The sequence below is a fragment of the Chinchilla lanigera genome, unplaced genomic scaffold, assembly GCF_000276665.1.
Source record: "Chinchilla lanigera isolate Chin_1 unplaced genomic scaffold, ChiLan1.0 scaffold00102, whole genome shotgun sequence".
In the NCBI taxonomy this organism is placed as follows: Eukaryota; Metazoa; Chordata; class Mammalia; order Rodentia; family Chinchillidae; genus Chinchilla; species Chinchilla lanigera.
Window position 1 is genome coordinate 337,135 of NW_004955503.1, and position 7,919 is coordinate 345,053.

The 7,919-nt window shown below is 35.7% G+C and overlaps 1 pseudogene; it reads left to right on the plus strand.

Annotated features, from left to right (window-relative positions):
• The first annotated feature begins 833 nt into the window (after window positions 1-833).
• On the plus strand, window positions 834-1,411 carry LOC102006795 (annotated as a pseudogene).
• The last annotated feature ends 6,508 nt before the right edge of the window (window positions 1,412-7,919 follow it).

Here is a 7,919-nt window from a genome sequence, read left to right on the forward strand (position 1 = left end):
AAAGAAGAAATGAAAACATAAGAACAGAACAACATAAAAACTAGAAATAATTTTCTCATTCACATATAAACAGGAAAAAACAGCAAAGAAAAATCCAACAAAACAGAAATAAAAGAGAGAAAGAATAAAAAAGGAAAAAAGAAAAAAATCCACTTCATTTGTTTCTGCTGTCAATGATAGACAACATGGGCAGATAGAGTCCAGATCTATGCTGATTAATCCCAACAGGCCAGAAGAAGCTTTCTGGCAGGATAGTGCATAATTCTAGTGAGCCTACACCTCTATTTCCACTGAAGTTCAGGCTGATTTCTGGCCATGAGGCTGGAACCAGACCTATTCAGCCAGGAGCAGTGTGTGGCCACTAGGTGGAGCCACCAGTTTTTCTGAGTTCTATGCTCAGTTGGCTCCTCTCCCAGATGGCTCCCAACCAATCACCCTCTCCTGCGGGACATCTGAAACCAAATAACTCACCAGCCACTTCAGTTTACTACATCCACTGCTCTCTTTCACTGTTGTGTTTATCTGTGTAGGCCCCTGGGGTCACCAATATTCACTGTGTGTCTGCATGTTCAAGCTGTACCACCCACACATAAGTTTAGGCTCAGTGTGAAAGCATCACCTGCCACTTCCTTCTTGTTCTTTGAAGTTTCTGTCCTCTCTTTCCCCTTGGGCTTGGAGTTTTGTTTTAGATCGTTCCTTCCTGGGTCCTGGGGATCCACTTCCTTCCTTTTTCTCTTCCCCACTTTGCTATATTCCATTGTCTGGACACCCAATCTCAGAGTCTCTTTCTCTGATGTTCACCACTCTATTGTCTTTGTATTTGGACTTGCAAATGATTTTTTAAGTGAGCAGTTCAAAACAATAAAAAGTTTACATATATAGAAAAGCAGAATTGAAAAGACTCAAACACAATGTGGTCTTTAGTGTTGAGTTCAAAAATGTCTGAGTGTTGGAGTAAAGCTAGAAGTAGTAAGGGCTGATGAATTGTGTTTAGAAAGGAATAACTTTGGGCCAATGTATAAGAGAGAAATGACCCTAAAGCAACAGAAACAAAGCCCTCATCTGAGTCAATGGACTTAACTAGAAACCATGCCTCAGGTGATCAAAGCAATGCCCTCTGTCTTGACCCTTTCCTCTGCTGTTCAGAACATTCATTCTGCCTCCAAAACCCTACATCTGAGCCATGCTGCCTTGACTCCTACACACTAAAATGATAGTCCTTTCATAACCTCCTCCATTATCATGAAAATGCCACCTCATGTCAGCCTGCAAGGTAACAAAACATATAGCCACTTTCCTACCAGGGCCATCAAGTCTTGAGTACCCAGACCCCTACACTAGGTCGTCTGAGTCAATGGAAAGGAAGGATACATCTTCTAGGTTACTGGGTAACAAGTGGACTATTATATAACGGCATCACAAGTTGACACCACGCTCAAAACCTCATGAGTCACTCATAAGAATTAGGACCAAACGTTGGTCTCTATAGTTTGATCAGTGAGAGGTTGTGTGTCTAGTTCTCTAGATCTTGGTGCTCTTTACTTTAGATGTAAAAAGTTTCCAGAGTGTCTAGGTGTTCAAAAGTGTCCAGGAACAAGTCAATTCAGCCCTACTGGAGTATACACTTTGCAAAAACCTGCAAAAAACAGTGAAGTTTGATCAGCTACGAATTTGACTACCAGAAATCTTGGCAATTAGCATGCACACTGAAGAATATCTCTACTGCAAACACTTAAGTGAGTACGTTTCCTATAATAACCTTCTCATCTAAATGTTGCATGCAAAAAGAGCATACCGTATAACCCTAGGAGAGCTGTTTTCAGAACACAAAAAGGGTGGAGTGGGAGAGGGAAGAAGAACAGGAAGAGAAAACTGAATACTCTGAATTGCTCCAAGCAACACTAGTGAAAAACTTGGTGTAGAGTTATTAAATTTTTTTTTTTTTTTTTTTTTTTTTGGTTTTGGTTTTTTTCCGGTACCAGGAACCGAACTCACGACCTTGCGCTTGCCAGGCAGGCGCTTTTCCGCTGAGCTAAATCCCCAGCCCCCGAGTTATTAAATTTTAAACAGCATAATAATCAAATTAGTAATAACAAATAAATGATGTATTGAGGTATTTGTATTGCAAACTTATAAGGTTTCACATCCCCAAAGGGTTCATATGAAAGACGTTATAATGGTATGGACTGAACTCACAGATGAGTTCAATCCAACACTGTGTCTGAATAAAAATAGACAGAACAATTTTTGTATATTTAAGCTGATCTCCACTGTGAAGAAATTTAGGAACTAATCTGTGTTATTAATAAGGTTTGTTCAATGGAGGGTTTAAGTTAACAAAATTCCTCTGTTGTGAAGCTAAAGTGAAATAGTTCTCAAGAATGCATCAGTTGTACCCAGAAAAGCTCCATTCTCTTCCTCCAAGCATCCCTACATTTTGTGCCCTGTGACCATGGAATTTGTACTAAGGACCTGTGGTCAGATATGCTCAGCAGTAGTCCCATTAAATCATGAATTCTGAATATCTATGTTGTAGACCTGCAAAGAACTAATAAAAACAGTCTATAAATATGTCAGCTTGTCATTTATAATATGTTCTGGTTTGTTTTCTCATCTGTTTCTATTGGAAAAAACATAGAGTGTACCTCTTATATCATATATAAGCATTAATTAATATTGAGAGGCATGACTACAAATTTTTAAACCGAATGCCCCATAACTAAGGCTAGTTAGATATTATTTCTAATACTGCTGAAATGTGGCTTTGGCATTGTTGAATTTCATAAGAATTTCTGGGTCAAAATGCTTACTAGGATACATCTGTTTTGTAATCATCAAAGTTTGCATTCATTTGACATTAAATATCTTTTGCTAGGATGCCAAATAGTCACAGATTTAAGCAGTTCAAAATAAAAATTGAAGCATGTAAAGCTTTGCAAAATGAAACATAAAGATGAGCTGATAAAATGACTCAAGATTCGTTCTAGTTGCAAATGAGAATCTCTTAAACCTGAGATGGAAATAACGTTTTGTAAAACATCTAAAAAATTCTAAAATGTAGTTGGATCAATTTTGATTAAAATAAATTTTTAATACTTTAAAATCAAATAAAAGTAGTCTTCACATTCTTTAGGTCCTAGGAGGGCTTGAGGGGCTGTGCTATTGCAAAATAGCAAGAGCAGTAATTCATTTAATGTTAGTTTTCTGATTGGTAATTATTTTTTAAAGCATTTTATTATTTTATGTTGAGAGACATTAAAAACAAAAATAGGACTTTAATCTGTTTAGGCTATTGGCAGCACAATCAGTTGTAGAAACTTTAAAAAAGAAAGGTATCTCATGGCCCCTTAATTTTTTTTTCAAAAATGTTTCTGTGTTTTGAATAGTTTGTTTATAATGTATAGCATAGTTTCAACTCTAGATAATTGTGATGCTATTTCATTGTACCTTGGTTTCATCTTTGTGTAAGAGATAGCTAAGGCTGAAAAAACCAAGTATATCTGTTATTGTAGCATCTATTCAAGTTAGTGGACATAGTTCAGGGACATCTTTTCCTGCAAAATTTAACAGCAGATCTATCAGGGCCTGGACTTCTCTTTATTGTTAGGTTTTAATTACATCTTCAGTTTCATTGACTGATACTGGTTTATGTAGGATTTTATATCTTCTTGATTCAGCTTTGGTAGTTCATATATATCTAGGAATCTGTCCATTTCATTTATATTTCCCATCTTATTATAATAAAATTTCTTGAAGTAGGATTTCTGCAGGGCCTGCTGTGATTTCACCCTTTTCTTTCCAAATTGCATGAATGTGAGTCTTTTGTTTACTTTTTTGATAGCTTGACTAAGGGTTTGTCAATTCCAACTCTTTGACTCACTGATTTTTTGTATTGTATACTTAGTCTCCAATGCATTAATTTTTGCTCTGGTTTTATAATTTCCTCAATCATACTAGATTTGGGCTTAGCCTACTCTTTTTGTTGAAATTTGAGGTTCACAGCTATGTTCTTTATTTGCACTTGCTCTGCCTTCTTGATATGGGTATTCACTGTTATAAATTTTCTTCTTAGGACTACTTTCATTGTGCTCCATTATTTCCAGTATATTGTATTTGCATTGTCATTTAATTGTACAAATTAATATCTTCATTTTTGTTTTCTGTATTGATCCTTGTAAGTTTTTTAGTAGGTAGCTATATCACTAGTATGAAGGTCTCTCTAGGTAAGGTTTGGTTTGTTCTTTGGGGGTGTCATCTATGTGTAGGAGGTTTTTGGTTTGTGACTATGTCAAGATCCTTCTTTTCCAACTAATTAAGAGTGTTATGTCAGTATCTGTTTGGCTCAGCCCCTAATCATCTGGTCCTGGGGGGGGGTGAGATTATTACCACAGAACTTCCCAGTATTGCTACAGCAGTGAGACTTGGTGAAAACATAAATGACTAGCTATTGTAGTATAATTAGCAATAACAATAACATCTAGCACAGTTGAGACAGTGACAAATTATGATAACTCCTAATTTTGTACCTTTAGCCATAGGAGTAAAATCTACCATTATATTACAGAACTGATCATAAATTGGAAGCTTGTAGGCAAAGTAGTTCCCCTTGGTAGATTGATTTTTCACTATGGTAGCGAAATTTAAGATAGATAGTGGATAAAACAAATATAACTGAGAAGAAAGTAGAAGTCAGGATGGAGCACAAAAAACGATCACAGAAGCTTTGGGAAACTAGAGAAGAGGGCAGAAGAGAAAGAGTAAAAGGGTAAGCAAGTGATTATCTGAACTTGGTCTCTGGGATTGGAGGATGGGATTAGTAATAAATTTCCTCAGGTGTTCTTTGTCATTGAAGTATCTTAATTCTCCATGAATTTAGAAAGATAGTTTTGTGGAGTACATCAATCCATGTTGGAGGTTTCTTTCTTTTAGAGCTAGCAACACTTCACTCCATGTCTCTCTGACTTGAGGTTTTGTGTGAGAAGTCAGCTGTGATTTTGATGGGCTTTCTTTTACAGGTGTTTTGTTTCTTTTCTCTAGCAGCTTTTAATTTTCTATTCTTGTGTTGAATTTCTGGAATTTTGACTATGATGTTCCTGGTTCTATATTTTTTTGTCATGGCTGATGATAAAATCAATCAATCAATCAATCTTAAATTATTCTTTGCATCATCTAACAGGTGTTGGATTAATTTCTTATGGTCCCTTCCTATTTTTAGGAAATCTTTCCTTTCATGATCACTAAACACAAGCCCATCTTCTATATCTGAGATTCTGTCCTCACATTGGGTCATTCCATTGTGGAATACTGTCAATGGAATTTTTATTCTCCTGGATATCTGCCTGAATCTGTCTTATGGACTCCATTTCTTTCCTGTATTGGGTATTTATGGTTTCCATCACTTTCTTAAGCTCCTCTGCTTTTCATGTGTATCTATTCTAGTGTTACTAAGCATGGTTTCAGTATTTGTTCTGATTGGATTTTTTCTAGAGCTTCATTGATTGCTTTGTTGTTATCACTTGAGAAGTGAAGTGAGTGAATTTCAGGCCGTCCCAACTCATTGCCCCCTGGATTTGCCTTTGGAGAACTGGACGTTTGGAGTTGCAACTTGTTTAAATGTCTTGTCATTTTTTATTTTTCTAGTTTAAATATTGGGGTGATACATGTAAATTGCTTATGGTGGGTTGATTTATTGATAGTATTTACAACCCTGAGGAAGTGACTACCTCTTTGAGTCATCTTCTAGGTATAGCTCATTTTTGGGTTTTGAGTCTGTTGCAAGTTCCTACTTCTTCAATTTGTTCTGGAAGAGAAGTTGCTGCCTGTTTGGCCCAGCCTCTGCTTCTTTAGCACTGTGCAACAATATTTTCTATGTCTCTTATTCAATCTCAGTCTTGGAATGCCAGGAAGCACAGCTGGTAAGAACAATTATGACACTTTTGGCTAAAGTGCCACCATCATAAACAACAATAGCATCAAACACAGCCTAGAAAATGACAAACTGATGTATTCATTAATTCACCACCTTTAACCAAATGAATTAGACTTGTAGTCCTATAACAAAATGTGAAACAAACCAGAAAAGTACATGCAGTACATAAGTCCTTCATATGTCAATTTTCCCCTCTGGTGTTAAAATTTAAGAGGTTAGTTAATTTAAACTAGGAGATATGATAGACATTGTGAAATGATAGGAAAGCACTCAAGGGTAAAGGGCAATTGGGATGTGGGAAAAGAGAAGGGAAAGAAGGAGAAATTTTGGTTGTTCTAGTGTCTTCTATTTCTTTGCTGAAAGAAACTGTCAGTGAGTCCTTGGTTGATCAATATTGCATATCTCTATCTGTTTTCATGAGAAACCACTTTGAAGATGACATGTGAGGAAAAAAGAAACAAAGAATTTACAAAATATCCTCCCCCAAATGAAATGACAATAATAAAGTTATACTTATGAACAATTACTTTGAATATAAATGGATTAAATTCTCCAATCAAAAGATACAGTGAATGAATGGATGAGAAATCAATACTCAACTATATGATGCCTAGAAATGAGTCTCCTTTCACTTTTAAAAACACACATAGAGACTTCTGGGAAGATGGTGGAGTGGTAAGCAGCAGAGAAAGAGCCTCTCTGAGAATTGCCATAGTGACACTGTAGTATAGCATCATGAGGAGAACAAGAAGAATAGAAATGAGCCCCTTTGACCCAGAAAGGATCTGAAGTGAGAATTCAAGCCCACACATAGAGCGAAGAGAGAAACTTCAACAAAGAAGTTAATAGCCAGTGGATCACGCTCCCTGTGTTTGGACTCACTGCTTGGGAGGAATAATTCAAAGCTGCAGACACATGGTGACCACTAGGAGCACCACAGGCCTCCACAGAAGGTATCAATATGTAATACAGTAAGCACTATTAATTTCCTACCACTTTGTTTGTAACTCTGAATTGTCTGTACTGTTCTTTTGCTATTTTGTAAAATGAGGTCTGTCTGTTAATGTTTTCCTCCTTTTATTTTTAAAATAAAAAAAAGATCAAACCGTTTAACCTGAAAAACAAAATGTAAAGTTTCAGCAGCTGCCTAGATCAAGCTGAAGAAAATCCAGTGAATTTGAAGACAAAGTATTGAAAGTTGATGAATTAGGGGACCAAAATGAGAAGAAAATGATGAAAAAGAACAAAGAAAAGAAAACACATGGGAGTTATGGGACACTATACTATCTAGACCTGATCTAAGTATAATTGACATTTCTGAGAAGAAAGAAAGATAGCACCAGAAAGCATATTTAAGGGAATAATGGATCAGCTGGGAGTGTAGCTCCCTGGGTGTGTACCTTGGAACTTAAAGAGGAAGAAAAGTGAAATACAAGGAATAATGAATAAACATTTCCTTAGTTTGCAGAAAGTAGCCAAAATCCAGGAAAAGGACGTATCCCAAAATGGATCTCATCCAGACATATGATAATTAAACTATCAAAAATTAAAGACAAAGAATTTTGAGAATAGCAAGCAAAAGAAATACATCACATACAAAAGACTTCAAAGAAGTCTTTCACAGCAAAATAGTGCTTGATATATCCTAAATGCTGAAGGACAATAATTACTAGCCAGTAAAATAATCTTTTACCCTGAAAAGTAAAATTTTGGACATAAACAAGAAATAAAATTCTTAGACAAAAAAGTTAACCACTAAGGTTTTCTTACAGGAATTGCTAAAGGGAGTCCTTTAAATGAAACACAAATTTCTAGTTAATAATATAAAATTGATGAAAGGATAAAGCACAATAAGTAATATATATCAATATTCAAAATACTCAAAGGCTATCATTGTTATACATAATTTTATCTCTAGCTTGATGGTTGAATGAGAAAACCAATGACAACTAGAGCTAAAAGGATACATTTAACAACACAATATAAATTT